The sequence below is a fragment of the Neoarius graeffei genome, chromosome 22 (assembly GCF_027579695.1).
Source record: "Neoarius graeffei isolate fNeoGra1 chromosome 22, fNeoGra1.pri, whole genome shotgun sequence".
NCBI lineage: Eukaryota > Metazoa > Chordata > Actinopteri > Siluriformes > Ariidae > Neoarius > Neoarius graeffei.
The window spans coordinates 15,230,303-15,246,963 of NC_083590.1; the positions used below are offsets into that span (position 1 = coordinate 15,230,303).

General features: G+C 49.2%; 1 protein-coding gene across 1 annotated transcript in view; it reads left to right on the forward strand.

Annotated features, from left to right (window-relative positions):
• The window catches only part of LOC132870287 (NACHT, LRR and PYD domains-containing protein 12-like), a 361,706-nt gene that overhangs the window by 244,873 nt on the left and 100,172 nt on the right, over positions 1-16,661 (forward strand). The gene's annotated exons all lie outside the window — the stretch shown is intronic.

Here is a 16,661-nt window from a genome sequence, read left to right on the forward strand (position 1 = left end):
GGACCCAGTTTGTTCACCAGATGCTGTGGAATGATGATATTAAACACTGAGCTGAAGTCCAGGGACAGCATTCGCACGAGTGTTCTTTTCCTCCAGGTGTGCAAGGCTCAGGTGAAGAGCGGAGGAGATGGCATCTTCAGTGGAGCGGTTTAGCCGGTAGGCAAACTGGAAGGGGTTGAATGTGGGAGGGAGCCTGGAGGTGATGTATCTTTACCAGCCTCTCAAAGCACTTCATCATAATGGGAGTGAGTGCGACGGGCCGGTAGTCGTTGATTTGATGTGATATGAGGTTTTTTTGGCACTGGGATGATGGTGGCAGTCTTGAAACATGATGGGACTTTGGCTTGATCCAGTGAGGTATTGAAAATGTCTGTGAGAACATAAGCCAGCTGGTCTGCACATTCCCTGAGCACCTGACCAGGAATATTATCGGGGCCCGGGGCCTTCCATGTGTTGACTCTCCTCAGAGTCCTCTGCACCTCAGCTGTGTTGAGACAGAGTGCAGGGCTCGATATTAGCACTTGCCCAATGGCCCGGCGGTGTTTTTTACATCTTTCGGGCCAGTTCGGGCCACTAAATTTGGCCAAACAGTGGCCCGGGCGGGCCAGTACGTTTTTGATACAAATTAACAAATTTTATTACTCATATTTTACCCAGAATTGTGAAGAAATTCTTCGTAAAATGCACCTTTTCGATACGAGGTCCACCATCTTTGTTTTCGTCCTGCTCCGCGGCAGGAGTGTGTCGTCTTCGTGCATCTTCGGAGGTGTTCGGCGCTGTTTGGAAGCGTCATTTTGGCGGGAAAATAGCATCTTGTAGACGAAGACGGTTGCGGCAAGGAGACCATCAGAACGGTGAAATTCAAATAGAAATATGTTCAAACTCCATGCTCCCCAACCAGGCCAAAGGCCAGGTAAACAGTTTAAATATGATCATGCATAAATTAACTATCGGGTGTAAACGAACGTCTTCATTTTGAACTCGGCGGCCAATCGGAGCGCGCGACATCACGATCTGTTTACAACTCGCCAAATCGTAAAACGGCATTTCACCACACGCGCTTTAGCTTCAGATGGTGTAAAATTGTTCAGACTTTGTATATTATCAAAATTTCAGGATACACTGCCAAGAAATATGGCTACACGTGTATCAACTTTTAGTGATTTAAAGAATGAAGTATAAATGTTGGTTGCTATGACTGAAATAGAAGAACAGATAAAATAATGTGGTAAATTAGATCTGATCCCATATATTATATTATTCAAATATACAAAGATGATGAAATCTATCAAAATAGCCAAACTAGGTCTACATTAGTTCATTACAAAAATAACTATTCTGACCCTCTCTGGTGCAACCAGACCATGCTAAACCCAGTATACCCCCAGTTGCTAGGGTATCTGCTGTTGCCATGGTAACGGTTTATGCAAATGAGCTGAATTTGCAAAAATGCACTACTAGTTTCCCCCAAGGACATATCCTGAAAATTTGGTGTTTATATCTTGTCTTATTAAAAAAAATACAATATTTCACCCCTGGCGGCACGGTGGTGTAGTGGTTAGCACTGTCGCCTCACAGCAAGAAGGTCCTGGGTTCGAACCCCGGGTCCGGCGAGGGCCTTTCTGTGTGGAGTTTGCATGTTCTCCGCGTGGGTTTCCTCCGGGTGCTCCGGTTTCCCCCACAGTCCAAAGACATGCAGGTTAGGTTAACTGGTGACTCTAAATTGACCGTAGGTGTGAATGTGAGTGTGAATGGTTGTCTGTGTCTATGTGTCAGCCCTGTGATGACCTGGCGACTTGTCCAGGGTGTACCCCGCCTTTCGCCCATAGTCAGCTGGGATAGGCTCCAGCTTGCCTGCGACCCTGTAGAAGGATAAAGCGGCTAGAGATAATGAGATGAGATTTCACCCCTTTTTGGCTCACCTGTGAGCATACCTGTTAATTAGCTAATTAACAGGTAATTAGGGTTATAAATCACCCCCGAGCAGGTAAGGCTTTGCAAATATCTCACTAGATTATTCCCCAAAGTCCACCCTTGCAGGAAATGTATGGTTTGTCAATGATTCTCATGATATTTTATTAATTAAGAAATAAAACTTCTTCATGGGCATTAAAAATGCTCATTTAAATCCAGCATGATAAGGGTTAGTACGCCACCCTCACATTTCATCCAGACTTGGGACTGGCCTGTGTCTCTCTTGTGGCTATTATATAAAGGTGTATTTAAAAAGTTCATTGTACTTCTATTTCTAATAAGAATATCTACAGTGGTGAGAATTCAATATCTACAATGTTGAGAATATATGAGCCAAAGTTGAAACCATGACAAAAAAGGAAAATATGTCTACATCACACAGGGTGGGTTACAGGCAAAGCTTATTCTATAAACAAGTTAGTTGCATGGTGAGGCAAAACTTAGCTTATTCTAAAACTTATACAAACAATGAATGTAAAACAGTAATCAACAGCATGTGTTAAATGAACAGAGAACAAGAACAAAGGAAATTTTTAAATGTAACTAAGAAATTGATAGAACAAGAAATGCAAACAATAAAATATCAATGTGAACAAATAATAAAGATATAATAATGTTAGCAAAATATGAATAATCTTATTTTCATTAATTTCACCTTAAAATGCACCAGAATGCACGAATACGAATTGAAAAATCAAAATTTTCCGGGGGAAGGCCCCCGGACCGCCCTCTTTGTGCAAGCAGTGGCTGCCTGTGACAGCCGTGGTTCGGGTACCGCGCACATTCGGGCCACCACATTTTCCATTTGGGCCAGTAACTTTTCAATTCCACTGGCCCAATGGGCCACCAGTGGTAAATGCTTAATGTCTAGGCCTGGAGTGCCTTTTTATCCTGATGGGGAACAGCTTTCACTGCAGGAGTGTGAGTTAGTGCCTCAAACCTCCCAAAGAAGTTATTGAGTTCATTGAGGAAGTCTGCGTCATCACACTCAGGAGGGGCTATCCTGTAGTTTGTGATAGCCCATATGCCTTTCCACATATCCCTGGTGTTGGCGGTGTCGTGGATAAAGTCCTGGATTTTTTTGACTGTGAGCACGCTTTGCTAATCTGATGGCATGGTTCAAGTTAGCTCTTGCTGTTTTCAGTGCCTTCTCATTGCCAGACTTGAAGGCTGAGTTCCGTGCCTTTAGCATTTTGCGTACTTCATAAGTCATCCAGGGCTTTTGGTTGGCCTGGGTGGTGATGCTCTTTGTCGCTGACGTCCTCCATGCATTTGTTGATGTAGGCTGACACAGACAATGGCATACTCCTTTATGTTGGTATGATCATAAGTGCCAGCTTCCTTGAACGTGTCCCAGTCCGTGCACTCAAAACAGTCCTGTAGTGCCTCCATAGCCCCCTCAGACCACACCCTCACCTGCCTGACTGTAGGTTTTCCTCTGATCAGCAGGGGCTTATATGCAGGGATTAGCATAACAGATAAATGGTCAGAAGAGCCAAGATGGGGGTGGGGGGCTGCTCTGAATGCATCCCTCATATTGGTGTAGGCCATGTCTAATGTGTTCGCTCCCCTGCTTGCACAATCCACATGCTGGTGAAAATGAGGGAGAATTGTCTTCATGTTGGCCTGGTTAAAATCCCCAGCCACAATGAAAAAACCCTTAGTGTGAGTGGATTGCAACTCACTGATAGTCTGGTAGAGAATACTCATAGCCTCCTTTGTGTTAGCGCTGGGGGGCATGTACACAGCAGTGATGGAAACTAAAGTAAACTCCCTGGGCAGTCTACAATTTACAGTCAGAGGCTCAATGTCCGGTGAGCAATGGCTTGAGACAAACTTAGCATTTTTACACCAACTGTTATTGATATAAATACACAAACCACCCCCTCTGGATTTACCACTTAGTGTGCAGCTCCTGTCAGCACGAAACATAGCTAGCCCTTTGATGCTAACAATATTGTCTGGGATTGAAGAGTTAAGCCATGTCTCTGTCAGAATTATAGAGCAGCAGTTCCTCAACTCTCGTTTTGATGTTAATTCCAACTGCAGATGATCCATTTTGTTCTCCAGGGAGTGAACATTAGCGAGGAAGATGGATGGAAACAGCATTTTATAGGAGTTAGCTTTTAGCTTAGCTGTTAGCAACCCCCCGACAACCACGCTTCCGCCTTCGGTCACACTGCCTCTGTTTGCTCCTCCGTCAGCTTATGCTGCTAGGGGAGTCCGCTGCACTGTAGGCCCCTGGGTCTTGCTGGCGTAGCACTCAGAGGCTACGCAAACACTCCCGAGTAGTCATGTCTACGAAGCCGAAGTCACTGGATGATCGTAATTCCAGCAAGTGTTGGTGACTATATACTAACTTACTGAGAGTTATTACTGACATTCTAGGTGGCGTATTACGGTTGAAAAAATGGTAACTGTTGCAAGCCCATGCAGCCGCAGCCAAATAGGGCGCTACCATCTTTGCCTCTACACTTTTTTTTTTTACTGTTATTATGACCTGGATAAAAGGTTTTATTCAAGTGGAAAAACAGACTTTCACAGAGAACTCATTAGAAACATCATTCTTATTTACTTTTTTTTTACATCATATCAATTTATTACATTCTAATTATTCTTTTGTTCTAATATCCTGACCTCTTTTATAAATTAACTTTTTTGTTTTCAAATATATTTCTTGTGAAACATTTTGTAGCGCGTATCGAGTGTGGGTGGAGCACAGAGGACGGCAGGACAGCGTTTGGAGGCAGACAGACGATTTATTTTTACAACTTTTCAGTATAATCTCATTCATTCATTCACACGCACACACTTGTCTGGTCCCGGGTTGCGCTCCCTCTCCTCTCTCTCTGCCTCCTTAAATAGGGAGCGGTTACTGGGAAAACACACACACAAACACAGGTTAATTATCCTCAGGTGTCGCGATTCTGCCACTCACCTTCCCCGGCTCCACCCTCCTGTCACAGACCGGCGCTTGACCACGCCCCCGCTGCCACATACCCCCACCGCCCGACTCAGGCCGGGCGCTCATCCGGCCTGCAGCCAACTCCCCCCCCCCCCCCTTGACAGGAGAGGAAGTCCGCCACGACCATCTGCGCCCCCGGCCTGTGGACCACCTTGAAGTTGAAGGGTTGGAGTGCCAGATACCAATGGGTGATCCGTGCGTTGGCATCCTTCATGCGGTGGAGCCACTGGAGGGGCGCGTGGTCCAAACAGAGAGTGAAAGAGCGCCCCAGCAGGTAGTAACGGAGGGTGAGGACCGCCCACTTAATCGCCAGGCACTCTTTTTCAATTGTGCTGTAGCGCCCCTCACGCACCGACAGCTTCCGGCTGATATACAGGACCGGGCGGTCCTCCCCCTCCACCTGCTGGGACAAAACGGCCCCCAGCCCTCTGTCCGACGCATCGGTCTGCAACACAAAAGGGAGAGAGAAGTCAGGGGAGTGTAAAAGTGGCCCCCCACACAGTGCAGCCTTTACCTCAGAGAAAGCCCGCTGGCACTGCTCCGTCCACTGGACCGGATCTGGCGCCCCCTTTTTAGTGAGGTCAGTCAGCGGGCTGGTGACATCTGAATAATTAGGTATAAACCTACGATAGTAGCCAGCCAGCCCCAGGAACTGTCTCACCCCCTTTTTGGTCTTGGGCCTCGGGCAGGCCGCAATCGCTGCCGTCTTATTAATTTGGGGATGCACCTGCCCGTTGCCCAAGTGGAAGCCCAGATACCGTACTTCCACCCGCCCAATCGCACACTTCTTCGGGTTGGCAGTGAGTCCCGCCCGCCTCAGCGACCTAAGGACGGCCCTCAGGTGTTGTAGGTGCCGCTGCCAATCATTACTATAAATGATGATATCATCTAGGTAATCAGCGGCATAGGTGGCGTGGGGCCGGAGGACCCTGTCCATCAGCCGCTGAAACGTAGCGGGCACCCCAAACAGCCCAAAAGGAAGTGTGACGAACTGGTGTAAGCCGAACGGTGTGGAAAAGGCCGTTTTTTCCCGGGATAATGGAGTCAAGGGGATCTGCCAATATCCCTTCGTCAAATCCAGTGTCGAGTAAAAGCGAGCCGTGCCTAGTCGATCGAGCAGCTCATCAATACGAGGCATTGGGTACGCATCAAATTTAGACACCGCGTTGACTTTTCTATAGTCCACACAGAACCGGACCGAGCCGTCGGCCTTGGGAACCAAGACCACCGGGCTGCTCCAGTCACTGTGGGACTCCTCGACGATGCCTATTTCGAGTATGGCCTGAAGTTCTTCCCGAACCACCTTTTTTTTGTGTTCGGGTAATCTATAAGGACGGCTCCGCACTACCACCCCCGGGGGCGTCTCTATGTGGTGTTCTATGAGGTTAGTGCGACCAGGCAGGGGCGAGAACATATCCGAAAACTCGGCCTGCAACTGGGCGACCTCCGTGAGTTGGGTCGGGAAGAGGTGGTCTCCACAGGGGACCGGAGAGGTACGTGATGCCAATGACCCTTTTTGGACCTCCGGCCCCAGCTCCGCTTTCTCCGGAACTACCGACACCAACGCCACGGGGACCTCCTCATTCCAAAGTTTCAGCAGATTGAGGTGGTAGATCTGTAGCGCCCCCTCCCTGTCCATTCGCCTAACCTCATAGTCGACGTCCCCGACTCGCCGTGTGACCTCAAAGGGTCCTTGCCACTTGGCGATTAATTTGGAGCTCGACGTGGGCAACAGGACGAGTACCTTATCTCCCGGAGTGAACTCTCTAAGGCGCGTGCCCTTGTTGTACAGGCAGGCTTGCCGTTCCTGGGCCTGCCGCAAATTCTCCTGAGTTAGGTGGGTGAGCGTGTGGAGTTTTGCGCGCAGATCCATAACGTACTGAATTTCGTTTTTGCTCGGTGAAGGTCCCTCCTCCCAATTTTCCCGCAGTACATCTAAGATGCCGTGCGGCTTACGCCCATATAATAATTCAAACGGGGAGAACCCCGTGGAGGCTTGGGGGACCTCTCGCACTGCAAACAACAAGGGTTCGAGCCACTTATCCCAGTTACGTGCGTCCTCACTTACGAATTTTTTGATAATATTCTTGAGGGTGCGGTTGAACCGTTCAACTAAACCGTCCGTCTGTGGGTGATAAACGCTGGTGCGGATCGGCTTAATACCCAGTAGCCCATACAGTTCGCTCAGTGTTCGTGACATAAACGAGGTGCCTTGGTCAGTCAGAATCTCTTTCGGGATTCCAACCCGGGAGATGACATGGAAGAGGGCCTCCGCAATACTGCGTGCTGAGATATTGCGAAGAGGCACCGCTTCCGGGTATCGCGTTGCATAGTCCACCAGAACCAATATAAAGCGGTACCCTCGTGTTGACCGATCTAATGGCCCGACGAGATCCATCCCAATCCTTTCGAACGGGGTCTCGATTAATGGTAGGGGGCGCAAGGGCGCTTTTGGAATGGCCGCTGGATTTACTAACTGGCATTCGCGGCATGCCGTACACCACTTACGGACGTCGCCGCGAATCCCCGGCCAATAGAATCGGGCCATTATCTGGGTGAGTGTCTTATCCTGCCCGAGGTGTCCAGCCATGGGATTAAAGTGAGCCGCCTGAAATACCAATTCCCGGCGGCTCTTTGGAATTAGCAATTGGGTGACTCGCTCTTTCGTCTGAGTGTCCTGCGTCACTCGGTATAACCTATCCTTCAAAATGGAAAAATAGGGGAAGGACGGGGTGGCGCCCGGCGGGAGCGTCTGACCATCGATTACTCTCACTTGGTCAAACGCGTGTCGCAGAGTCTCGTCTCGCGATTGTTCCAGTGGGAAATCCGCGAGGGATTCCCCAATAGAAAGAGGAGGGGCCGGTGGCTCCTCAGTCTGTCGCAGAGATGACGTAGACGGCTCTGCGACCGCAGCTCCAGCCAAAGCGACACCGGGACCCTCCCCTGTTAACCGGCAGGACCCACTCTTTATTAGGCGTGCCATTAAACCCCGAAATCCCGGCCAATCAGTCCCCAAAATCAAAGAGTGGGTAAGGCGAGGATTAACTGCCGCCTTCACTATCGATTTCTCCCCTCTGAAATGTATGTGGACCAACACCAACGGGTAGCTGTGAATATCCCCGTGCACACACAACACCTTCACCCCTTGTGCTCCCCCCAATGCCTCGCCTTGCACCAGGCTTTGGCGGATTGAGGTCTGATTGCAACCTGAATCCACCAACGCCTGATATGTAGCCCCTTGTAGACTTACCGGTATGCGATACGCTCCGGCCCGATCGAGGGCAGCCTCTGGCGCGTCGGGGATACGCACCACCGCCCCCACTTCCATCGCTACACACTGTTGCTGCAGGTGGCCCGGTTCCCCGCAGCGCCAGCAAACCGGCCCGGGCCTTCCCTCTGCAGCTGTGCTCTGGGGCTCACTCACCTGAGGGGGGGGAGAGACAGACACAGAAGGGAGAAACGGGAGGGCACCACGGGTGCGGCGGGCCGGCTGGGGTGGAGCCGGCCCCCGCCTCCGTGGTGGGGGAATGGGGCGAGGACGGGACACGGGAGGAGGGGGGGGGAGAAAGAGAGAGAGGAGAGGAGAAAGAAGATGCTGCCGTCCGCTGTCCTGCTGCCGGAACAGCCGCCAGATGATCCTCTGCCAGTCCCACGGCCTGATCCAGCGACGCCGGGCGGTGGCACTGGACCCACTCCGCGGTTCCAGCTGGTAAGCGGGCGATGAACTGTTCCAGCGCCACCTGGTCGATGATTCCCTCGGCGTTGCGATCTTCGGCCCTCAGCCACCGCCAGCAGGCGTCCCGGAGCTGCTGGCCGAACGCGAACGGGCTGCCGACTTCCTCCATCCGCAGCGCGCGGAAGCGCTGGCGCTGCTGCTCCGGCGTGCGCCCCACGCGCTGGAGGACAGCCCGGCGAAGGTCGGCGTAGGCCAGCCTGCGGTCGGCGGGGAGCTGTAGTGCGGCCAGCTGCGCCTCTCCCGTCAGGAGGGGGAAGAGGCGCACCGCGCGCTGCTCCATCGGCCACCCTGAGGCTTCGGCGACCTGCTTGAACAATGTGATGAAAGCCTCGGGGTCGTCCTGCGGGCCCATCTTGGTCATGGTGAGGGGAGACGGGCCCGCGGCCGGGGCGCTGGTGGACCCCGCCAACGCGAGGAGACGCCGGAATGCCTCTCGATCTTCCTGCTGGGCCAGCACCAGAGCTTCAAAGCGGTGCTCCTGCTCCTTCCGGAGCATGACGAGTGCCTGGTGCTGGCTCTGCTGAGCCGTGGCGAGGGCGTGGACCAAGTCCGCGAACGGGGAGGATTCCATGAGGCTGCTGGGTTGGTGCTCCACCTTGTCCCGGGTTTCGGCACCACTGTAGCGCGTATCGAGTGTGGGTGGAGCACAGAGGACGGCAGGACAGCGTTTGGAGGCAGACAGGCGATTTATTTTTACAACTTTTCAGTATAATCTCATTCATTCATTCACACGCACACACTTGTCTGGTCCCGGGTTGCGCTCCCTCTCCTCTCTCTCTGCCTCCTTAAATAGGGAGCGGTTACTGGGAAAACACACGCACAAACACAGGTTAATTATCCTCAGGTGTCGCGATTCTGCCACTCACCTTACCCGGCTCCACCCTCCTGTCACAGACCGGCGCTTGACCACGCCCCCGCTGCCACACATTTCTTTCAAGAAGGCACTTTCTCTGACATTTACATGTTTCTTTAAGAAGAATGTTACAAACAAATAAGAAACAAAGACAGAAAAGCTAAAAACCAAAGAAAACAAACAAAGGGCACAATATACACAGGACATAACTCAAACCATCCTCCCTAGGAGTGCATTGCTACAGGCTTTCTTGATCAGTTTCCCTGTCAAGGTAAGAGACCAAAGGTTGCCAATTTTTTTTTAAATCCATTAGCTTATCTTTTAAGATAAATCTGATTATCTCCAAATGGAGTGTTTCTGTCAAGTCTACCAGCCAGTGTTTAAAGGAAGGCACCCCTTTCTTTCCCCAGTAAACAAGGATCAGTTTTTTAGCAGTTACAATACCATATGCCAGAAGACGCTGTTGTGCTACATTAAGTTTCATAAACTTATCAGATATTCCCAGAATAATCAAAATCGGATTTGGTGCTACCTGTAATCTGTGTAGAATTTTAAATTGTATTAAACAGTGTCAGGCATTAATGGAGCATTCATGAACATACTCCAGGCTCTTTTCCCACACATTTAGAGGTATCAAGGTTCCAAGCTCTTTTTCCCATTCTGCCTTTATACTGCCCATTTTGGGAAGGCACATACTTTGCAATGTGTCATATAGATGAGAGATTATAAAACGTGACTTGGCAAATATTCTTATAAAGCTCTCTAGCGTGTCCTGCTTTGCCCTCTCAAAGTTAGGAAGGTGTGTTTTAACATAGTTTCTAACCTGAAGATATCTGAAGAATTGATTCTTGGGAAAGTTGTATTTCTGCTGGAGTTGTTGGAAAGAGACAAAAGTCCCCTCAATGTACAGACTGCCAATGTTACAAAGCCCTATTTCCTTCCAGACATTGAAAGTCCCATCCAGAGTGGAGGGAGTGAAGGTGGGGTTTGCTGCTGTTGGCAGTAAAAAGGACAACGCGTTGAGATTGAAATGTTTTTAGGGCCCAAACACCGTTTGGTGCAAGGACCCTATTGTTTCTCGAAGGATTCTTATTATTTGGGCCCAAGCACCGTTCGGTGCAAGGACCCTATTGTTTTTCGAAGGATTATTATTCTTATTCTTATTATTTGGGCCCGAGCACCGTTCGGTGCAAGACCCTATTGTTTTTCGAAGGATTATTATTATTATTATTATTATTATTATTTTTAGGGCCCGAGCACCGTTCGGTGCGAGACCCTATTGTTTTTCGAAGGATTATTATTATTATTATTATTATTATTATTATTATTATTATTATGGCCCAAGCACCGTACGGTGTGAAGACCCTATTGTTTTTCGAAGGATTATTATTATTATTATTATTATTATTATTATTATTATTATTATTATTATGCCATGTTTGGCCTATTTGAGGCATTTCCCATTCATGAAAACTCATGAAATTTGATACACACATCAGTCATTGTAATCGCTACTCAGCCACAGACTTTTGGCCCCGGGCATGGCCCAGGGACTTCATAGCGCCCCTTTGTCCATTTCCCATTGAAATGAATGGGTAGAACTTTGGAATTATCATGTCATAAGGCCATTTGGAGTGAAATTACACATGGTAATTTTTAACGTACTCCTCCTAGACGGTTCATCAAATTCATGTCAAACTTGGCAAACATGATGCCAAGATATTGCTGAAGTTCAAGATTCAAGATTTTTTATTTGTCATATACACAATAACAGACACAGCGGTTTATTATTGAGTAATGAAATTCTTATTTTGCAACTGCCCGACCAAACTACGCTTACCAAAATAAAAAGAAATATATATATACAGTGGTGCTTGAAAGTCTGTGAACCTTTTAGAATTTTTTATATTTCTGCATAAATATGACCTAAATCATCAGATTTTCACACAAGTCCTAAAAGTAGATAAAGAGAACCCAGTTAAACAAATGAGACAAAAATATTATACTTGGTCATTTATTTATTGAGGAGGTGAAAGGTACATCTTGCTGATGCGCTGGGACACATCATCAGTGATGTAACCTGGGGTCACTGGGTGTTTCGGGTCTTTCAACATCAGACACCCTCGCCCAGGCGACCCGACTGGAGGTGATCAGACTTCGGCCTGTATCCCAGCAGCATTCGTCCACGGATCAGCCCTCTTGATCCAAAGCCATCTTGTGGCTCTTTCTGCGGCTTCAGTTGCAGACCTGATGGCCTTCCTCTTTGCCTCACCAGTAAGGCCCAGCATGGTGAGGACTTTGCAGAGGGACCGCCCTGCAAATCCTCGGCATCCAACCTCCAGGGGTTCGCAGTAGGTCTTCCAGCCTTGGCTCCTGCACTCTTCCACCAGGTCCTGGTACTTGGCACGCTTCTTCTCATTTGCCTCCTCCATGTGTTCTTCCCAGGGAACTGTGAGTTCCAGAATGATCAATTGTTTGGTGGCATCTGAAACAATGATCATGTCTGGTCGGAGCCGTGTTGATGTTATTCTAGCTGGGATCTTCAGCTGTTTGCCCAGATCCACTTCCAGCTGCCAGTCCACGGCAGTGGTGAGGAGGCCTGACCTGGCCCCTGCTTGGATGGTGGGCATCTCTCCGGCTTTGTGGAACCTAATGGACTTAGGTTTGCTATGGCCCTTGGTGGTGTTAATGGCCTTGGCTATGCTCTCAGCAATCGCTTTCAGCACTTGGTCGTGGCGCCAGCGATAACGCCCCTCTCCAAGGGCTTTTGGGCAGCTGCTGAGGAGGTGTTCCAGGAATCCCCATCCTGGACACTGGGGGCAGAATGGTGTCTCTGCTTTGCCCCAGACATGAAGGTTGGATGGACTACGTAGGACATCATAAACAGCTTGGACTAGGAACCTGATGTTAAGGGAGTCTGCTCTCCAGATGTTGGGCCAGGTTATCTTCCGTTGCAGAACGTTTTCCCATTTAGTCCATGCTCCTTGTTGTCCCATTCCTGCCATCCTGCTGGCTCGTTCCTCCTCCACGCCTGCCCACACTTCCTCCTGAATGAGGTGTTGCCGCTCTTTTCCCTGGGCCTTGTCCACCCTGGTTGATGGGAAATAGCCAATGCCTGTGCGTCCTGAGGCTATGGACCCGACCAGTACCTTCTGCCTCAGTCGCGACTCTGCCACTTCCAGAGCCTCGTCAGCCCTCCATTTCCGGCCTGTCCACACCTGGATGCCAGCCGCCACCTTCTCATCCCTGGATTCCCTGTACTGCAGGGCTTCCCGAGTTCTGGTCACCATGAATTCTTCAGTGAGTCCACTGAACGGAAGCTGCAAGGTGTTATTCCTGCCGTACAGGGCAGCACTGCTCAGGCTTCGGGGTAGGCCAAGCCATCTTCGCAAGTAACTGCTGATCTTTCTCTCCATGGCCTCTACAGTTGTGATGGGTACTGTGTACACTAGCAGAGGCCACAGGATGCGGGGCAGGATGGAATGTTGGTAAATCCAGGCCTTGAATCTCCCTGGCAGGCCAGATCTGTTGACACATCTCAACCAGCCCTCAAGCTCCTTGCTGGTTTTCTGGATGGATGTGGAGTCTTTGAGGCTGCAGTCAAAGAACTTCCCAAGGCTCTTGACTGGCTGCTCCGTGATGGACAGGATGGTGGCTCCAGCCAGAGAGAAGCGGTATCTGTCTGTCACCTTCCCCTTCTTGAGCACCAGAGACCTTGATTTTACAGGTTTAAAACTCATCCTTGCCCATGTGATGAGCTTCTCTAGTCCTTGGAGAATCCATCTGCTGCCTGGGACAGATGTGGTGGTGACAATTAGGTCATCCATGAACGCTCTTATAGGGGGCTGGTGCACTCCAGATTTTGTCAGGGGTCCCCTACACTCAACCTCTTCACTCAACACTGTATCATACACACAACAAGCATTAACATATGATAGTGGAACTTCTTTCTTTTTTTTTTCTTATTTTAAACTAGACTAGGAAGGTACGTCCTTCCAGTGAGATCAGAGCACATTGTTGCTCTATTCCTGGAAAGATCTCACTCTATCTAACAAAGTCCTTGAGATGCACAGGTGGATGTCTCTCTCTCTCTCTCTGGGAACGTCACACCATTGGTGCAACTGAGCCTGGTTGAACCTGAATCTCTGGAGCAGGCTGCAAGTCCTGTGGCTCAGACGATGAAGGTTGTGGTGTTATGTCCATCATTGAAGGCAAGAAGCCCTCAGTGTCCACTGTTCCCTCAGGCAGTGGCTCCAACACGATGTCCGAATTGCTGGGAACAGTGTCTGCCAATCCTGCTCTAACCTGATCCACGTGCCGTTTCAAGGTGTGATCATTCCCGATGGTGACAGTGTATGACACTGGACCTGATGAGCTTGTGACGACAGCTGGGATCCACTTTGGACCATAGGAGTAGTTTCTGACAAACACATTGTCCCCTGGTGCAAAACTTCTCAGTCTTTTCTTGGTGTCATGATTTTCTTTCTGTTTCAGTTGCCTTTGCTGCACTTTTTTCACATCAGGCATGAGAATGTCTAAAGCTGATCTAAGTCTCTGTGACATCATCAACTCTGCAGGTGACAAGCCTGTTGTTGTATGCAGTGTGATGCGATAACTGAACAGAAATCTTGACAGTCTGGTTTGTAGTGTGTCACCTTTTATTTTCTTCATCCCCTCCTTGAAGGTTTGGACTGCCCTCTCGGCCAGACCATTGGAGGAAGGGTGGAAAGGTGCTGACCTCACATGATCAATGCCATTTTGTTTCATGAAGGTCTCAAATTCAGCACTGGTGAAACATGCCCCATTGTCAGAGACTAACATTTTAGGCAGACCAAACACACTAAAACTCTGTCGCAGTTTCTCAATTGTGGCCTGTGATGTTGCCGATTTCACAGGGTAAATATCCATCCACTTAGAATGAACATCGACAATGAGCAGAAACATCTCCCCAAGGAAAGGCCCTGCGTAGTCCACATGGATCCTGGACCATGGCGACTCCAGCCACTCCCAGGGGTGTAGTGGTGCAGTGGGTGGTGACTTGTGGTGTTTTTGACACTCCTCACATGACTGCACTTCTCTCTCAATGTTCTCATCCATACCTGGCCACCATACATATGACCTCACCAAACCTTTCATTTTTGACATGCCTGTATGAGTCTGGTGCAGGAGTTTCAGTATTTTGTCTCTGCCTTTAGTGGGAATAATTACTCTGGCTCCCCAGAGCACACACCCATCCCTCACACTCGGTTCCATTTTCCTTTGTTGATATGGCTTGAAGCGCACGTCTGTCTGTGCAGGCCAGCCTTTTAAGGTGTATTCATGGACTTGGGATAAGATGACATCCTTAGTGGTCTAGCGTTTGATTTGTGTGGTGTCAACCAGTGTGTCATCAAGTACATCCATCATCAATACTTGTTCAGTCATTTCCTTTTCAGGTGCTGTTTCTGACACCGGCAATCTGCTGAGCACATCTGCATTTGCATGTTGTTTGCTTGGCTTGTACACAATGTTGTACTCAAAGGCGCTCAGTGTCACAGCCCATCGTTGAACTCTCGGTGAGCCCATCTGAGGTATAGGCTTTTTTTACATTGAAGAGAGAGATCAGCGGTTTATGATCTGTATAAATAGTGAAAACTCTGCCATACAGGTATTTGTGAAATTTCTTGATGCCAAATATGACCGCCAAGCCTTCCTTGTCAAGCTGAGAATACCTCTTCTCAGTAGGTGAGAATGTGCGTGACATGAACCCCAAGGGTCTTTCAGTGTCATCATCCATTTTGTGTGACAATACGGCGCCCACACAGTATGGGGATGCAACACATGCGAGAACTAGCTGTCAGTCAGCAGAGTAATGAACTAACACATCTGCTGAGTTCAGCAGGTTCTTTGATTTCTGGAAAGCTTCATCTTGTTTCTTTTGCCATGTCCAGCTCACATCATGTCTTAAAAGTTCATGAAGGGGAGCTAACAGGGTTGCCAGGTTGGAAAGGAATTTGTTGTAGTAGTTTAATAAACCCAAGTATGCTTTGAGTTCTGTAACATTTGTGGGAGTAGGGGCATCCATGATGGCTTTAACTTTCTTCTCCACAGGATGGAGCCCCTGTGCATCCACTATGTGCCCCAAGTATTCCACTTCTTTTTGCATGAAGACACACTTACTTCTTTTCAACCGCAAACCAGCCTCCTCCAACCTTGACAACACCTCATCCAGATTCCGCAGGTGGTCTGCCTCATCCACCCCGCTCACCAAAATGTCATCCAAGTGCACTACTACAAGAGGTATCCATTTTAAGAGGCCTTCCATTGTCCTCTGAAATATGGCTGGTGCAGATGCCACTCCAAAAGGCAGTCTGTTGTATGTGAACAGCCCCCCGTGTGTGTTCACTGTCACATACTTTTTGGATTCATCATTCAGGAGTATTTGTTGGTAGGCGTGGCTCATGTCCAATTTGGAGAACTGCTTTCCTCCAGAAAATGCTGCAAACAGGTCCTCCATTCGGGGTATTGGATACTGTTCCAGGGAAGCCACTGTATTTACAGTAAGCCTGTAATCTCCACACAGCCTTATAGTCCCTGTTGGCTTCAGAATTGGTACAACTGGCGCCGCCCATTCAGCATATTTCACTGGCGAGATGATGCCTTCTTTCAACAGTCTGTCTATTTCCTCATCTACTTTTGCTCACATGGCAAAGGGAACAGATCGTGGACGGAAGAAATGCGGGGGGCATCATGTTTTACATGAATGGTAGCTCTGGTGCCTTTCAGGGTGCCCAACTCATCTTTGAATACATCTCATCTCATCTCATTATCTCTAGCCACTTTATCCTTCTACAGGGTCGCAGGCAAGCTGGAGCCTATCCCAGCTGACCATGGGCGAAAGGCGGGGTACACCCTGGACAAGTCGCCAGGTCATCACAGGGCTGACACATAGACACAGACAACCATTCACACTCACATTCACACCTACGGTCAATTTAGAGTCACCAGTTAACCTAACCTGCATGTCTTTGGACTGTGGGGGAAACCAGAGCACCCGGAGGAAACCCACGCGGACACGGGGAGAACATGCAAACTCCGCACAGAAAGGCCCTCGCCGGCCCCGGGGCTCGAACCCAGGACCTTCTTGCTGTGAG